The sequence below is a fragment of the Balaenoptera physalus genome (genome assembly GCF_965194825.1).
Source record: "Balaenoptera physalus genome assembly, chromosome: 12".
In the NCBI taxonomy this organism is placed as follows: Eukaryota; Metazoa; Chordata; class Mammalia; order Artiodactyla; family Balaenopteridae; genus Balaenoptera; species Balaenoptera physalus.
In genome coordinates this window covers 74,123,594-74,141,142 of record NC_138897.1, presented here as the reverse complement: position 1 = coordinate 74,141,142, position 17,549 = coordinate 74,123,594, and the positions used below count along the sequence as shown (strand labels likewise).

The 17,549-nt window shown below is 39.1% G+C and overlaps 1 protein-coding gene across 2 annotated transcripts in view; it reads left to right on the top strand.

Annotated features, from left to right (window-relative positions):
• TTC28 (tetratricopeptide repeat domain 28) overlaps positions 1 to 17,549 on the top strand; it is a 582,221-nt gene that overhangs the window by 379,642 nt on the left and 185,030 nt on the right. The gene's annotated exons all lie outside the window — the stretch shown is intronic.

The window sequence follows — 17,549 nt, the reverse complement described above, 5'->3', positions numbered from 1 at the left end:
GATACAGGAAATCATACCTTCATTTCAGATGTTCTCAAATGTTTAATTTGAATATATTTACCCCACCAAATGTTTTATTCTGTTACTCATTTAACATCTTCATCATTGAAAATTCTCATTTAATTCATACCAGCCAAATCGGTGAATCATTCATCTGTCTGATATTTTCCTATGTTAATCTCAATTCCCTCAGTCCTTAGAAAACCACTAGATGGAAGTTTCATTTTATTAAAATTTAATATCAACTTGACCCTGAAGTGTGGGGCAGCTGGGCAGAATTATCATCAGGTGTAAATTCTAGTCTGGGTTTCAAGGTGCACATGATCTTTTTTGGTTTTGTCACATGTTTTAATTACTGTGCTATACCACCTTGAACAGAAGTTCTGAGAAAAAATGAGTCTTGAAATTTGAGGATATTTATAAGGAAAAAATATCCAGATCTACTATGGAGAAATAAATTAGGTTGAATAGAGTCATTTCCCTCTCTCTGTGTGTGTGTGTGTGGGTGGGGGTGGGGTGATTCTAGCATTAACGTAAAAGAGCATCTTTTCATCTTCACTGTATTCATATAAAAGGTTTAAGCCCTTCTTTTTCCTGTTTCAGTCTAAGAAGGAGCAAAGAAACATGAAAACACTGTAGGTAGTATTTCACAAGGACCCTTATGATGGAGATAAGGCTGATAGTGAGTTGGTGGTATGCTCTCCACTAAGATCGTATTTTACTGGAACACGTTTTAGTTTTTGGCCTTTCGTCTGAAATCCGAGAGAATAAATAATACACAGTTTTAAGAGAAGGGTGGGGAAAAGGCAAGTAATAAAGTAGTGTTTACTGCTACCAGGAGTCCTCATCATTTAGACGCAATTTTCCTCAAATAGGAGTGACGATATATAGCAGTGTTTTTCTAGTGTTCCCTGTAGTGTCTAGCATTTATGAGTATTTAATAATTTTTTATCATAATTAATATCCTGAATGGATATTGGGATTTTCTCTGGGGGATGGAAGGACCAAAGGCTTAGGAATCTTGGGAAAGAGTAAGTGTGTTTTTTATGAATTACTGTTTGGCTGTGTCTGAGAGCATCCCAACTGACTTATTCATTGTGTTCCTTGCCTCAAGCTCAGTTATGTGTGGCAGGGTAGCCGGTTTGCAGAGCCATGAGAGTCAGACTAGTGTTTATAATGTTGGACACTCGCAGTGGGAAGAACATGGGCTTCAGAGTTAGACAGACCTGGATTTCAATTATAGTTCACTGCAGTCTGGAAAATGGAGACAATTCCACTTCTATTACAGGATTAATATAAGAATAGAATTGATGCATATAAAGGACCAGGCATGGCAGAGGTTCCTGATTTTAGCTATTACTAATAACCTTTAGACAGAGAGATTGAATCCATGTGGACATCAGAATCAGCAGGTTGCCTGCACTCAGTGGTGGTTATCGTTTGCATATTGGCTGCTGTCCCATCACAGTGTACCAAGTCCTAATAGTTATTGAGTTCCAGTCAGTACCTTCTTAACAAGCTCTTCTAACTCCTGTGAGAGAAGTAGGATGTCTTTCCCTGGAGAAGCTTGCAGTTTAATCAGTGCTGCGTAGGGCTAAGTACGTGCTGAGCTCTGTGCAACAGGCGCAGGCTCTGGATTCAGAAGAGAGAGAGAGATTACCCCTTTGGGGCAGGGGGGGAGTCAGGATGGATTTTGTGAAGGAGTTGGTAGTTGAGAGGAATCATGAAGAATGGGTGAAGTTTTGACCAGCAGAGGTTAAGCATAAGTCAGACTGAGGTATTAAAAATAAGGCAGTGGGGCTTCCCTGGTGGCGCAGTGGTTGAGAATCTGCCTGCTAATGCAGGGGACATGGGTTCGAGCCCTAGTCTGGGAAGATCCCACATGCCGCGGAGTAACTAGGCCCGTGAGCCACAACTACTGAGCCTGCGTGTCTGGAGCCTGTGCTCCGCAACGAGAGGCCGCGACAATGAGAGGCCCGCGCACCGCGATGAAGAGTGGCCCCCGCTTGCCACAACTAGAGAAAGCCCTTGCACAGAAACGAAGACCCAACACAGCCAAAAATAAATTAATTAATTAATTAAAAGTGCTCATAAAATTAAAAAAATAAGGCAATGAATAAACGTATTTTTCTTTTTTCTTTAAAAATGGAGCAATAACATAATCAGAAGAGCTTTTGAAGGCACAATATCAATCTTCTTGTGACAGGTGAAGCCGAGATTATATAAGCACCACCATGCTTCTGCTGGTGTCAGTCCTGAGCCCATGTTTAGCATCTTTATTGAAAACACAGATGAATGCTCATTAAATTTATGGATAACACAGAATTGTAGTGGGATGGGTTTGTCCACGGGAGAGGTGAAGGGGCTGGGGCTGGGGCTGGGGGGCAGGATTAGGCTTTAAAAGACTTCTGCAAGTTATACACAGTCATATGGAATGGCATTTGGTAGAGATCAAAGAATTAGCAGTTTAATTCTACCATTAAGATAAACAAGTCAAGCCCAGCTGGATAGGGGACTACGTAAAAATTCACAGAGACTTGACCTGGAAATTATCACACCTCCTGTTACACGAGCACAGTCAGACACTGGGGACCTTGGGGCCATTCAAGGCTTAGGATTCTCGAACAAATATAAAGAACTTTTACAGGTTACAATAAAAATAGCTCCTATTTATTGAGTGTATACTATTTTATTGTGGCAAATAATGGCTAACATTTATTGAATATCTGCTTGGTGCCAGGCCTAAAGATAGGTATTATCTTATACCTCCCAATAGCCTTGCAAGGTAGCTCTTTATCTCCATTTTACAAATCAAGAAGCTGGAGCTCTGGAAGGTTCAGTAACTTGCCTGAGGGCTTAAGTGAAAAAGCCATAGTGTCTACCTGGCTCTCCCAGAGACCATGCTTGCCTCACTTTACCATGTTGACTTCTACCAAAAAATACAAATAATGCAAATACATGTAGATAATAAAATCTACAGAATGATGTATGCAGTATATTACCATTTCTATAAAATTTGAAAACATACAAAAATGCTAACAATTGTTGTGGATTCATAGTACACAGTAATTGTATCAAGTATGCATGGGAGTGGTAAACACCAGACTCAGGATAATGGTTACTCTGGAAAGGGAAGAAAGGGGTAAACTGCATCTGTAATATTTATTTTCCATAAAAAAGAGAAGAAAAAAACCTGAGGCAAATATGGGAGACCATTAAGATTTGTTAAAGTTGAATCATAGGTATTCATTATATTACTTTTCTCTGTTTGAAAATTTCAAAAAACTAAAAACAGAAAGAAAACCAGTCCTAAATTACGACACAAAGCTTTGGTGGCCCTTGCGTTGGAAGGACAGAAGAGCTAGACAATGCAGGCACCTTGGAAGCCCCTCTAGGACAGCTATAAAACTCTATGGTCCTCTGATGACAAAGGTCCCTGCTAGTTTGACATCTTTATAGCGTTATAAATCTAAGGTACAGAATGATGATGCAAAGAAAATTCTTTTTCCTATCCTTGTTTCTCTTGTTTTTCAACTATTGAATAAAAGCAGGAGTTTAAAGTTTCTGAATCTATTCAGATGCAGTACGGTATTTTGAAAGGAGCTGGGGCTTTATGAAGTCAAACTGACTAAGGTCTGAATCCCAGCCCTGCCACTTGTCAACCATGAGACTGAGGACAAGTTATGAAATCTGTCTGAGCCTCTGCCTCTTCTGTGAAGTGAGGAAAACACTACCTCATAGGATTGTCATGGGCTAGAGAAGATGTGTGAAGAGTTGCGTACATAATGTGCACTCAGAGAAGGTTATTTCATTTGGCCTCTGAAGCTCTATACAAATACTAATTCCGTTAAGTTCTATGTGCTGAGTGTTCCTCACATCTCCTCACTTCTCTAATCCCAGGGCCATCACCCCTGTTCTGGCTACATTCATCTCTCATCTGGACTCTCTGAACATCCACTTAACTGATAATTCTGTGTCCACGCTGGCTCCCCTCCAAGTTTTTTGTTTCCTTATAGTCACATCTTTCAGAAACCCAAATTGGGCCTTGCTTATTTTAGCCTGTTGGGTGCTCCCTGCTGTCCCTGTCGTCCTCTCTCATCTTCTTTCTCACAACTCTCAGTCGCACTGCATGACTCAACCATACTGAGTTTTCTTCAGTCACTTGAAAGCTTCGTGCTCTCTTTTTGCCTCTTGCTTGTTGTCCTTCTCCCTCTGCACCTTGCCCCACTTCACCTTTCTAATTCTCACACGTCTTTCAGGCTTCTTTTTTTTCTCCCTTTTAAAAATCAAGGTATAATTGACATATAACAAATACATGAATTTCACGTGTACAACATGATGATTTGATATTTGTATACAGTGTGAAATGATCATCACAATAAGTCTAGTTCAGATCTGTCACCATACATAGAAAAATTTTTTTCTAGTGATGCAAACTTTTAAGATCACTCTTAGCAAACTTTCAAATATGCAATACAATACAGTGTTATTAACTACAGTCACCATGCTGTACCTTACATCCCTATGACTTATTCATATTATAACTAGAAGTTTGTACCTTTTGACCCCCCCTTCACTGTTTTTGTCCCCATCCCTACGCCTACCCCTGCTTCTGGCAACTGCCAGCCTGTTCTCTGTATCTGTGAGCTTGGTTGTGTTTTTGTTTTTGTTTTGTTTTAGATTCCATGTATAACTGAGGTCACTTATTTCACTTAGCATAATGCCCCTCAAGGTCCATCCATGTTGTTCCAGATGGCAAGATTTCATTCTTGTTTATGGCTGAGATATATATGAGTATCTATGTCTATATCTATATCTATGTCTATATCTATCTGCTTTATCCATTCATCCATCATTGGACACTTAGATTGCTTCCATGTCTTGGCCTTGTGCTGCAATGAACATGGGGGTGTGTGTATCTTTTCGAGTTAGTGTTTTAATTTTCTTCAGATAAATAGTCAGAAGTAGAATTGCTGGATCACATGGTAGTTCTATTTTTAAATTTTTGAGAAATCTCTATACTGTTTTCCATAGTGGCTGCACCAAATTACATTTCTACCAACAATGCACCAGGTTTCCCTTTTCTCCACATCCTTGACAACACTTGTTGTTTCTTGTCATTTTGATAAAAGCCATTCTAGCAGGTGAGGGTGATATCTCACTGTGCTTTTGAATTATGTTTCCCTGATGATTAGTGATGTTGAGTACCTTTTCATATACCTGTTGGCCCAGGCTTCATTTTAAATCTGCTTCTCTGGGAGGCCTCCACTGATCACTGCCCGAGGTTGAGTTCTGCTGTTTCACCTCATCTCCTACACTTCCCCAGTCTTCATCAAACACTGCGTTGTAATTTCTCGTGTGAGGTCTGTGCTGTACACTAGCCTCGCACTCTTCATGAAAGCAGAGTTTATCACAGTCATTGTTGTATCCCCGGCCCTAGCTAACAGGTAATAGGTGCTCAAAAATATTGCTTTGGTTGTTTGAATGAATTAATTTTGAGATTGATCAAGTGCTGCTCCTATACTTTACTCACTGTGTGCTCTTGGTTAAATGACCTGACTGATCCTCAATTTTCCAACCTTTGAAGTGAGATAACACCATCCAACCCTAGTGTGTTTGGAGTTTCAAGTAAGCCAACATGTGTCAGCTGCCTGGCACATAGTGGATGCTGAGTGAGTACCATTTTTTCTTCATAAATAGATAAGCCAGAAGATAGAGATTTTCCCAGAAATATAACTGTGCTTTTTAAAAATAAAAACAACCAAAAATTATTTGCATAGTAACACACAATATGACTTTATACTTGTAAATCAAGTAGAATAAGTCTCTGAGAACCTATTATCAGCTGCTTATCTCAGCAGAGTTTGCAGTCTTTTTCCTACCAGGCCATTTCCAGCCTTCTAACTAGTCTCTCTGTTTATATTGCTCTTTAGTTGCTAGGTTGGAGATGGCATGTTCGAGACTGCATCACACCCGTTTGTTTGTTCCCCATTCAGGGCCCTAACTGCCTTCCCATGGTTCTTAAGCTCTCAGAGGAGCTATCTTCCTAGCCTTGCAATTCTAAACCCAGTTCTAAACAGTTCTTTCCCAACCCTGGTGTCTGATCTTGGAGGCCAGGATTTTGAACTGCCTTGTAAAGAGGAGCCATATATCACACTATCTCTGACCCCATTTGGTTCTAGTTTATTCTTTTGGTACTGTTCTTTTTAACTCAGAGTTAATAAGACTAGGATTTTTATTTTATTTATTTATTTATTTTTTGACTCATTTCTTTATTAATGTAGAAAAGGATCCCAAGGCAGCTGGACCAGTAGTACAAAGAACCAGGAGTTAATACTATTCTGGTGAAAGGGTTGGCCTTACAAAAGTGAAGGAGTAGGCAAGAGCTGCGCTGGTTCTGGGGCCAGGCCCAGCCTACTGCCCAGAACCTCAGAGCAGCACTCTCTCCCCCTGGGAGAAAGTGACAGGTAGGTCGGGGGCAGATGAGCTGGAGGTGGCAGGGTTGGAGGGCCAGGCAGTGAGAACCATCCTGTGGCTGATGAGGACAGGGAACTGCTGGCTGGAGGCTCCCCTCTGGACCCTGGGCACAGAGGCTCACGTGAGCCTCAGCTCTGGGGGCAGGTAGAAAAATCCTGCGGATACTAGAGAGGATGGGGATCCAGACAAGGCTCGGGGTTGAAGGGCCTTTCCCTTCACTCCATCAGGGGCCACCTTTCTCAATACTATGGGTGGGGCTTCAGGGCCCAAGGAACAAAGGGAGGCCCAGAGGCCTCCCAGTGGGAGGAAGAGGGGAAAGGAAGGAAGCACTTGAGTGTCCCGGGCTTAGGCAGCCAGGATTGAGACACAGGGCAGGAAAACAGCACCCCCATACAATGAGGCTGGAATATGGGGCTGGGTTGGGCTTACCCTCTGCCAGGACCAGCCCCATGGCAATGGTGACTGCCTCAAACCTTAGCAAACAGAGTCTTCCATGAGCACTGGCTCTCAGCAGACCCGGGTGCTAGCCTTAGCCCTCCTGGAATAGAGCTAAGACTAGGATTTTTAAAAAGCAAAACTCTTTTGAATTGTAAATTAGTGTATGCTGTGGTAGAAAATTTAGAAAGCAATGGTCAAAAGGCAAACAAAAATGGCATGTCATCTCTTTTCCCATCTGAAAGCACTATTAACATTTTTATATCTTTTTCAGTCTTTGTTCTTTTCTTCAAAAATAAGGTTAATGTTATTTTAAAAAATTTTAAATCAGTATTTTTAGATAAATTATACAGAAACAACAAATGTCATCCAGTTTCATGACTCAAAGATAATTACTATTAATATGTTTGTATATTTTATTTCTGAAATTAAAAAAAAATAAAAGTATATAAATATACACGGGTAAAAGACCCGGAATAGCAAAAGCAGTCTTGAGGGAAAAAAACGGAGCTGGAGGAATCAGACTCCCTGACTTCAGACTATACTACAAAGCTACAGTAATCAAGACAATATGGTACTGGCACAAGAACAGAAATATAGATTGATGGAACAAGATAGAAAGCCCAGAGATAAACCCACGCACCTATGGTCAACTAATCTATGACAAAGGAGGCAAGGATATACAATGGAGAAAAGACAGTCTCTTCAATAAGTGGTGCTGGGAAAACTGGACAGCTACATGTAAAAGAATAAAATTAGAACACTCCCTAACACTGTACACAAAAATAAACTCAAAATGGATTAGAGACCTAAATGTAAGACCGTACACTATAAAACTCTTACAGGAAAACATAGGAAGAACACTCTTTGACAAATCACAGCAAGATCTTTTTTGATCCACCTTCTAGAGTAATGGAAATAAAAACAAAAATAAACAAATGGGACCTAATGAAACTTCAAAGCTTTTGCACAGCAGAGGAAACCATAAACAAGACGAAAAGACAACCCTCAGAATGGGAGAAAATATTTGCAAACGAATCAACGGACAAAGGATTAATCTCCAAAATATATAAACAGCTCATGCAGCTCAATATTGAAAAAACAAACAACCCAATCCAACAATGGGCAGAAGACCTAAATAGACACTTCTCCAAAGAAGACACACAGATGGCCAAGAAGCACATGAAAAGCTGCTCAACATCACTAATTATTAGAGAAATGCAAATCAAAACTACAATGAGGTATCACCTCACACCAGTTAGAATGGGCATCATCAGAAAATCTACAAACAACAAATGCTGGAGAGGATGTGGAGAAAAGGGAACCCTCTTGCACTGTTGGTGGGAATGTAAACTGATAACAGCCACTATGGAGAACAGTATGGAGGTTCCTTAAAAAACTAAAAATAGAATTACCATGTGACCCAGCAATCCCACCACTGGGCATATACCCAGAGAAAACCATAATTCAAAAAGACACATGCACCCGAATATTCATTGCAGCACTATTTACAATAGCCAGGTCATGGAAGCAACCTAAATGCCCATCGACAGACTAATGGATAAAGAAGATGTGGTACATATATACAATGGAGTATTACTCAGCCAGAAAAAGGAACGAAATTGGGTCATTTGTAGAGATGTGGATGGATCTAGAGAGTGTTATACAGAGTGAAGTTAAGTCAGAAAGAGAAAAACAAATATCGTATATTAACGCATATGTGTGGAACCTAGAAAAATGGTACAGATGAACCGGTTTGCAGGGCAGAAATTGAGACACAGATGTAGAGAACAAACGTATGGACACCAAAGGGGGAAAGTGTCGGCGGGGGTAGTGGTGGTGGTGGTGTGATGAATTGGGAGATTGGGATTGACATGTATACACTGATGTGTATAAAATTGATGACTAATAAGAACCTGCTGTATAAAAATGTAAGAAAATTAAAAAATTTTAAAAAGCAAGTAGGCACGAAAAAAAAAATACATGGGTAGATTCTCATGGTAAATTTAAAAAATATTACAGGTAAAATGAATGTACCTTTTATTCCTCCCCCTTTTTTTTCTAAAGTAACACTTTTGTCCAATTGGTGTGTATCCTTCCCAAAGGGTGGAGTGGGAGAGAGTTGTTAAGAGTTATCTAATGGTTGGAGGTCCCAGATGCTGCTAAACATCCTCCAGTGCACAGGACAGACCCCCGCAGCAAAGAATTATGCAGCCCCAAATATCAATAGTGCCAAAGTTGAAAATTCCTGGTCTTGAGTCTGGAAGAAAAATTATTGTGTCAAAGAACATTTTTAGGGCTTTTGATTTGTTCTGTCAGGTTGCTTTTCAGAAAGGCTTCACCAGTTTATATTCCTACAACAGTGCCCTAAAGTACCCTCCTCACTTCATTTTCACCAATACAGTGAGTTTTTTTTAAATTATGTTTTTACTCTTTGCTTTTTGAAAGTTGAAGTTGAATCTTTTCTTTTGTGTTCCCTTAATTACTAATGAAGATGAATTTTTCATGTTTGATTTTTTTTTCACTTTTTTTGGTAAATTATATGTTCTTTCATCCCTTATTTGTGACAGATATTTTTTTCAGGATTTTTTTTGCTATTTAATTTCCTTTATGATGTGACATAAATAAATTTAAATTTTTTATTCAGTCATATCTTTTGATTTTATTCTTTGGGATTTCTATTGTTTCTAGGCTTAGAAAGCCCTTCCCATTCAGAGATTAAGTCATCTCCTATATCTCCTAGTTTTTTGTGTTTTATTTTTTATGTTTAACCTTTTTTAATCTATCTGATTTTAAAAAATTGTATATTTTTAACCAATTGTTCCATCTCCATTTACTTGATAATCCTTTATTTCTCCATTGATCTTATAAACCAGGAGTTTTAAAGAGGCCTCTAGCATAATTTGAAAAAATAAACTTGCATTTAAATATTTCTTATCATTAAAAATTTAACACAAATATGGACCATGGCCTAGAAGCAGGAAATGAGGTGGATGTTTGGAGAGCAACAAATATGCCAGGAGGTCTGGGTTGTTAGGAGGGAGATAATAGTAAAAAAGAAGGTTGGCATCACAATTGTGAAAATCATTACTTGCTAACCCTAGGGTTTGGATTAGTAGGCACTGGGAAGTCATCAAAGGTTTTTAAGCAAAGGATGGCATAATCAGAGCTACACTTTAGGGAAATTAATGGAGTAGTAGATGGAGGGGCTAGAGGCTGGATGACCTGTTAAGAGGCTGTTAAAGCAACACAGGTGTGAGATAAAGAGGCCCAGGGTGTGAAAGGTCTGACGTAAGAACAGGGGTCTCAAAAGGCAGATGCCCAAGGGAGCCAGGCAGTACTGCAAATGAATGCAGTGTGCTTGATGTGGGGAGTGGTGGAATCTATGGAGAACTTGAAAACGCATACACGCAGTATCTGACAGGGACAGCCATTACTCAGTTAGGTGGTTTTTCCTGTTTGAGAGAAAATATGGGTTGGTGTTGTCAGATCTGGGTTTGTTGGGTTTTTTTTCCCTAGGGAAGTTGAAAACCTGGATTTTTGTATGAGATTTCCTAATTAAAAGAGAAACAAAAAAACACTGCGTGAACCAAATAAAAAATGTTTGCTGGCCGCCAGGCCACCATGTGCTACATTAGACATACATACCTCAGTAAGATTTGCCCATCATTGCCCATTACTGGATCTAGGGAAAGAAGGAGATTTAGAGGAATCAAGGTAACTTCAGAGAAGGTGATATGGTCCAGTGGCACAGGAGGCAGCACCCTATAGTGCAGCTCATTCTTTTTTTTTTTTTTTTTTTTTTTTTTAATTTGAAACCCTTGTTTTATTTTTTATTTTTATTTATTTTTTCACACACATACACTGTATTTTATTTTTACAAGAGATAGACTGACACCAAGCATTGTACATGGATGACCACAACAAAAGCAACAATGATTGCAATTACCAAACATGAAACACACTCATACTATGTCATAATATTGACATTCAGTCCAGTAATCCTCCACTGTAACAGCTCCTTTACTTTGCAGTGAAAACTGATTTGTATATTCTTTGCCTCTGAGTCCTTGTGGGATTTTTTTTTTTTTTAAATTCAGACAGAAAGTCACAAAGATTATACTCATCCTCATCAGTTCACTCAGTCCCATGTAATTAATTGTTTTTTTTCATCTTGATCTTTTGTTAGCACTTTTATGAGTTCATCAGTTTTTCATCAGAGTTCTGAAAATGCTTATTCATTCAGTTCAGCAGTAGAGTCAGTTACCAGAAACCTGTACTTGTCAGAGTCTTTTCCATGAATTTCTTGAAGATGAAACCCTTTTATAGGAACATATTTGCAAAATCATCAGAGTACACCCAGAACTGTCTGTAAATGACAAAAGACTTAAAAATGACCATGGTAAAAGATTTGATGAAAGTTCATAATAATGCAGTTGACAAGAAAATTAGTTATTTCTGAGATATACATTTTAAAGTAATAACTAGGTTATGACTTATAACATTATACCAGAACATACAAGATTTTTAGAAATTTCATGTAATGTCTGAAACATTTATATTAACATATTTCCATACATATTTCCATACAAATACAAATATAAGATTTTTAGGAATTTCATGTAATGTCTGAAACATTTATATTAACATATTTCCATACAAATAACCCAATGAAAGTTTAGTATTAGTTGTTTTGTTTGTTTTTTTATACTGCAGGTTCTTATTAGGCATCAATTTTATACATATCAGTGTATACATGTCAATCCCAATCGCCCAATTCAGCACACCACCATCCCCACCTCACCGCAGTTTTCCCCCCTTGGTGTCCATATGTCCATTCTCTACATCTGTGTCTCAACTTCTGCCCTGCAAACTGGCTCATCTGTACCATTTTTTTAGGTTCCACATACATGCATTAATATATGATATTTGTTTTTCTCTTTCTGACTTACTTCTCTCTGTATGACAGTCTCTAGATCCATCCACGTCTCAACAAATGACTCAATTTCGTTCCTTTTTATGGCTGAGTAATATTCCATTGTATATATGTACCACAACTTCTTTATCCATTCGTCTGTTGATGGGCATTTAGGTTGCTTCCATGACCTGGCTATTGTAAATAGTGTTGCAATGAACATTCGGGTGCATGTGTCTTTTTGAATTACGGTTTTCTCTGGGTATATGCCCAGTAGTGGGATTGCTGGGTCATATGGTAATTCTATTTTTAGTTTTTTAAGGAACCTCCATATTGTTCTCCATAGTGGCTGTATCAAGTTACATTCCCACCAACAGTGCAAGAGGGTTCCCTTTTCTCCACACCCTCTCCAGCATTTGTTGTTTGTAGATTTTCTGATGATGCCCATCCTAACAGGAGTGAGGTGATACCTCATTGTAGTTTTGATTTGCATTTCTCTAATAATTAGTGATGTTGAACAGCTTTTCATGTGCTTCATGGCCGTCTGTATGTCTTCTTTGGAGAAATGTCTATTTAGGTCTTCTGCCCATTTTTGGATTGGGGTGTTTGTTTCTTTGATATTGAGCTGAATGAGCTGTTTATATATTTTGGAGATTAATCCTTTGTCCGTTGATTCATTTGCAAATATTTTCTCCCATTCTGAGGGTTGTCTTTTCGTCTTGTTTATGGTTTCCTTTGCTGTGCAAAAGCTTTGAAGTTTCATTAGGTCCCACTTGTTTATTTTTGTTTTTATTTCCATTACTCTAGGAGGTGGATCAAAAAAGATCTTGCTGTGATTTATGTCAAAGAGTGTTCTTCCTATGTTTTCCTCTAAGAGTTTTATAGTGTCCAGTCTTATATTTAGGTCTCTAATCCATTTTGAGTTTATTTTTGTGTATGGTGTTAGGGAGTATTCTAATTTCATTCTTTTACATGTAGCTGTCCAGTTTTCCCAGCACCACTTATTGAAGAGACTGTCTTTTCTCCATTGTATATCTTTGCCTCCTTTGTCATAGATTAGTTGACCATAGGTGCATGGGTTAATCTCTGGGCTTTCTATCTTGTTCCATTGATCTATGTTTCTGTTTTTGTGCCAGTACCATATTGTCTTGATTACTGTAGCTTTGTAGTATAGTCTGAAGTCAGGGAGTCTGATTCCTCCAGCTCCATTTTTTTGCCTCAAGACTGCTTTGGCTATTCGGGGTCTTTTGTGTCTCCATACAAATTTTAAGATGATTTGTTCTAGCTCTGTAAAAAATGCCATTGGTAATTTGATAGGGATTGCATTGAATCTGTAGATTGCTTTGGGTAGTATACTCATTTTCACAATGTTGATTCTTCCAATCCAAGAACATGGTATATCTCTCCATCTGTTGGTATCATCTTTAATTTCTTTCATCAGTGTCTTATAGTTTTCTGCATACAGGTCTTTTGTCTCCCTAGGTAGGTTTATTCCTAGGTATTTTATTCTTTTTGTTGCAATGGTAAATGGGAGTGTTTCCATAATTTCTCTTTCAGATTTTTCATCATTAGTGTATAGGAATGCAAGAGATTTCTGTGCATTAATTTTGTATCCTGCAACTTTACCATATTCATTAATTAGCTCTAGCAGTTTTCTGGTGGCAGTTTTAGGATTCTCTATGTATAGTATCATGTCATCCGCAAACAGTGACAGTTTTACTTCCTCTTTTCCAATTTGTATTCCTTTTATTTCTTTTTCTTCTCTGATTGCCGTGGCTAGGACTTCCAGAACTATGTTGAATAACAGTGGTGAGAGTGGACATCCTTGTCTCGTTCCTGATCTTAGAGGAAATGCTTTCAGTTTTTCACCGTTGAGAATGATGTTTGCTGTGGGTTTGTCATATATGGCCTTTATTATGTTGAGGTAGGTTCCCTCTATGCCCACTTTCTGGAGAGTTTTTATCAGAAATGGGTGTTGAATTTTGTCAGAAGCTTTTTCTGCATCTATTGAGATGATCATATGGTTTTTCATCTTCAGTTTGTTAATATGGTGTATCACATTGATTGATTTGCGTATATTGAAGAATCCTTGCATCCCTGGGATAAATCCCACTTGATCGTGGTGTATGATCCTTTTAATGTGTTGTTGGATTCTGTTTGCTAGTATTTTGTTGAGGATTTTTGCATCTATATTCATCAGTGATATTGGTCTGTAATTTTCTTGTTTTGTAGTGTCTTTGTCTGGTTTTGGTATCAGGGTGATGGTGGCCTCATAGAATGAGTTTGGGAGTGTTCCTTCCTCTGCAATTTTTTGGAAGAGTTTGAGAAGGATGGGTGTTAGCTGTTCTCTAAATGTTTGATAGAATTCACATGTGAAGCCATCTGGTCCTGGACTTTTGTTTGTTGGAAGATTTTTAATCACAGTTTCAATTTCATTACTTGTGATTGGTCTGTTCATATTTTCTGTTTCTTCCTGATTCAGTCTTGGAAGGTTATACCTTTCTAAGAATTTGTCCATTTCTTCCAGGTTGTCCATTTTATTGGCATAAAGTTGCTTATAGTAGTCTCTTAGGATGTTTTGTATTTCTGCAGTGTCTGTTGTAACTTCTCCTTTTTCATTTCTGATTTTATTGATTTGAGTCCTCTCCCTCTTTTTCTTGATGAGTCTGGCTAATGGCTTATCAATTTTGTTTATCTTCTCAAAGAACCAACTTTTAGTTTTATTGATCTTTGCTATTGTTTTCTTTGTTTCTATCTCATTTATTTCTGCTCTGATCTTTATGATTTCTTTCCTTCTGCTAACTTTGGGTTTTGTTTGTTCTTCTTTCTCTAGTTTCTTTAGGTGTAAGGTTAGATTGTTTACTTGAGATTTTTCTTGTTTCTTTAGGTAGGCTTGTATAGCTATAAACTTCCCTCTTAGAACCGCTTTTGCTGCATCCCATAGGTTTTGGGTCGTCGTGTTTTCATTGTCATTTGTCTCTAGGTATTTTTTTATTTCCTCTTTGATTTCTTCAGTAATCTCTTGGTTTTTTAGTAACGTATTGTTTAGCCTCCATGTGTTTGTCTTTTTTACGTTTTTTTCCCTGTAATTCATTTCTAATCTCATAGCGTTGTGGTCAGAAAAGATGCTTGGTATGATTTCAATTTTCTTAAATTTACTGAGGCTTGATTTGTGACCCAAGATGTGATCTATCCTGGAGAATGTTCCGTGCGCACTTGAGAAGAACGTGTAATCTGCTGTTTTTGGATGGAATGTCCTATATATATCAATTAAATCTATCTGGTCTATTGTGTCATTTAAAGCTTCTGTTTCCTTATTTATTTTCATTTTGGATGATCTGTCCATTGGTGTAAGTGAAGTGTTAAAGTCCCCCACTATTATTGTGTTACTGTCGATTTCCTCTTTTATAGCTGTTAGCAGTTGCCTTATGTATTGAGGTGCTCCGATGTTGGGTGCATATATATTTATAATTGTTATATCTTCTTCTTGGATTGATCCCTGGATCATTATGTAGTGTACTTCCTTGTCTCTTGTAACATTCTTTATTTTAAAGTCTATTTTATCTGATATGAGTATAGCTACTCCAGCTTTCTTTTGATTTCCATTTGCATGGAATATCTTTTTCCATCCCCTAACTTTCAGTCTGTATGTGTCCCTAGGTCTAAAGTGGGTCTCTTGTAGACAGCATATATATGGGTCCTGTTTTTGTATCCATTCCGCCAGTCTATGTCTTTTGGTTGGGGCGTTTAATCCATTCACGTTTAAGGTAATTATCGATATGTATGTTCCTATGACCATTTTCTTAATTGTTTTGGGTTTGTTTTTGTAGGTCCTTTTCTTCTCTTCTGTTTCCCACTTAGAGAAGTTCCTTTAGCATTTGTTGTAGAGCTGGTTTGGTGGTGCTGAATTCTCTTAGCTTTTGCTTGTCTGTAAAGCTTTTGATTTCTCCATCAAATCTAAATGAGATCCTTGCCGGGTAGAGTAATCTTGGTTGTAGGTTCTTCCCTTTCATCACTTTAAGTATATCATGCCACTCCCTTCTGGCTTGCAGAGTTTCTGCTGAGAAATCAGCTGTTAACCTTATGGGAGTTCCCTTGTATGTTATTTGTCGTTTTTCCCTTGCTGCTTTCAATAATTTTTCTTTGTCTTTAATTTTTGCCACTTTGATTACTATGTGTCTCGGCGTGTTTCTCCTTGGGTTTATTCTGTATGGGACTCTCTGCGCTTCCTGGACTTGGGTGGCTATTTCCTTTCCCATGTTAGGGAAGTTTTCGACTATAATCTCTTCAAATATTTTCTCTGGTCCTTTCTCTCTCTCTTCTCCTTCTGGGACCCCTATAATGCGAATGTTGTTGCGTTTAATGTTGTCCCAGAGGTCTCTTAGGCTGTCTTCATTTCTTTTCATTCTTTTTTCTTTAGTCTGTTCCGCAGCAGTGAATTCCACCATTCTGTCTTCCAGGTCACTTATCCGTTCTTCTGCCTCAGTTATTCTGCTATTGATTCCTTCTAGTGTAGTTTTCATTTCAGTTATTGTATTGGTCATCTCTGTTTGTTTGTTCTTTAATTTTTCTAGGTCTTTGTTAATCATTTCTTGCATCTTCTCAATCTTTGCCTCCATTCTTATTCCGAGGTCCTGGATCATCTTCACTATCATTATTCTGAATTCTTTCTCTGGAAGGTTGCCTATCTCCACTTCATTTAGTTGTTTTTCTGGGGTTTTTTCTTGTTCCTTCATCTGGTACATAGCCCTCTGCCTTTTCATCTTGTCTATCTTTCTGTAACTGTGGTTTTTGGTCCACAGGCTGCAGGATTGTAGTTTTTCTTGCTTCTGCTCTCTGCCCTCTGGTGGTTGAGGCTATCTAAGAGGCTTGATGGTAGGCTCTGGTGGTGGGTAGAGCTGACTGTTGCTGTGGCGGTCAGAGCTCAGTAAAACCTTAATCCACTTGACTGTTGATGGGTGGGGCTGGGTTCCCTCCCTGTTGCTGTGGCGGTCAGAGCTCAGTAAAACCTTAATCCACTTGACTGTTGATGGGTAGGGCTGGGTTCCCTCCCTGTTGGTTGTTTTGCCTGAGGCAACCCAACACTGGAGCCTACCCTGCTCTTTGGTGGGGTTAATGGCAGACTCTGGGAGGGCTCACGGCAAGGAGAACTTCCCAGAACCTCGGCTGCCAGTGTCCTTATCCCCACGGTGGAACAGAGCCACCACTCGCCTCTGCAGGAGACCCCCCCAACACCAGCAGGTAGGTCTGGTTCAGTCTCCCCCAGGGTCACTGCTCCTTCCCCTGGGTCCCGATGCACACATTACTTTGTGTGTGCCCTCCAAGAGTGGGGTCTCTGTTTCCCCCAGTCCTGTCAAAGTCCTGCAATCAATTCCCACTAGGCTTCAAAGTCTGATTCTCTAGGAATTCCTCCTCCCGTTGCCGGACCCCCAGGTTGGGAAGCCTGACGTGGGGCTCAGAACCTTCACTCCAGTGGGTGGACTTCTGTGGTATAAGTGTTCGCCAGTCTGTGAGTCACCCACCCAGCAGTTATGGGATTTGATTTTACTCTGATTGCGCCCCTCCTACCGTCTCACTGTGGCTTCTCCTCTGTCCTTGGACGTGGGGTATCCTCTTGGTGAAGTCCAGGTTCTTCCTGTCAATGATTGTCCAGCAGCCAGTTTTGATTCTGGTGCTCTCGCAAGAGGGAGTGAGAGCACGTCCTTCTACTCCGCCATCTTGG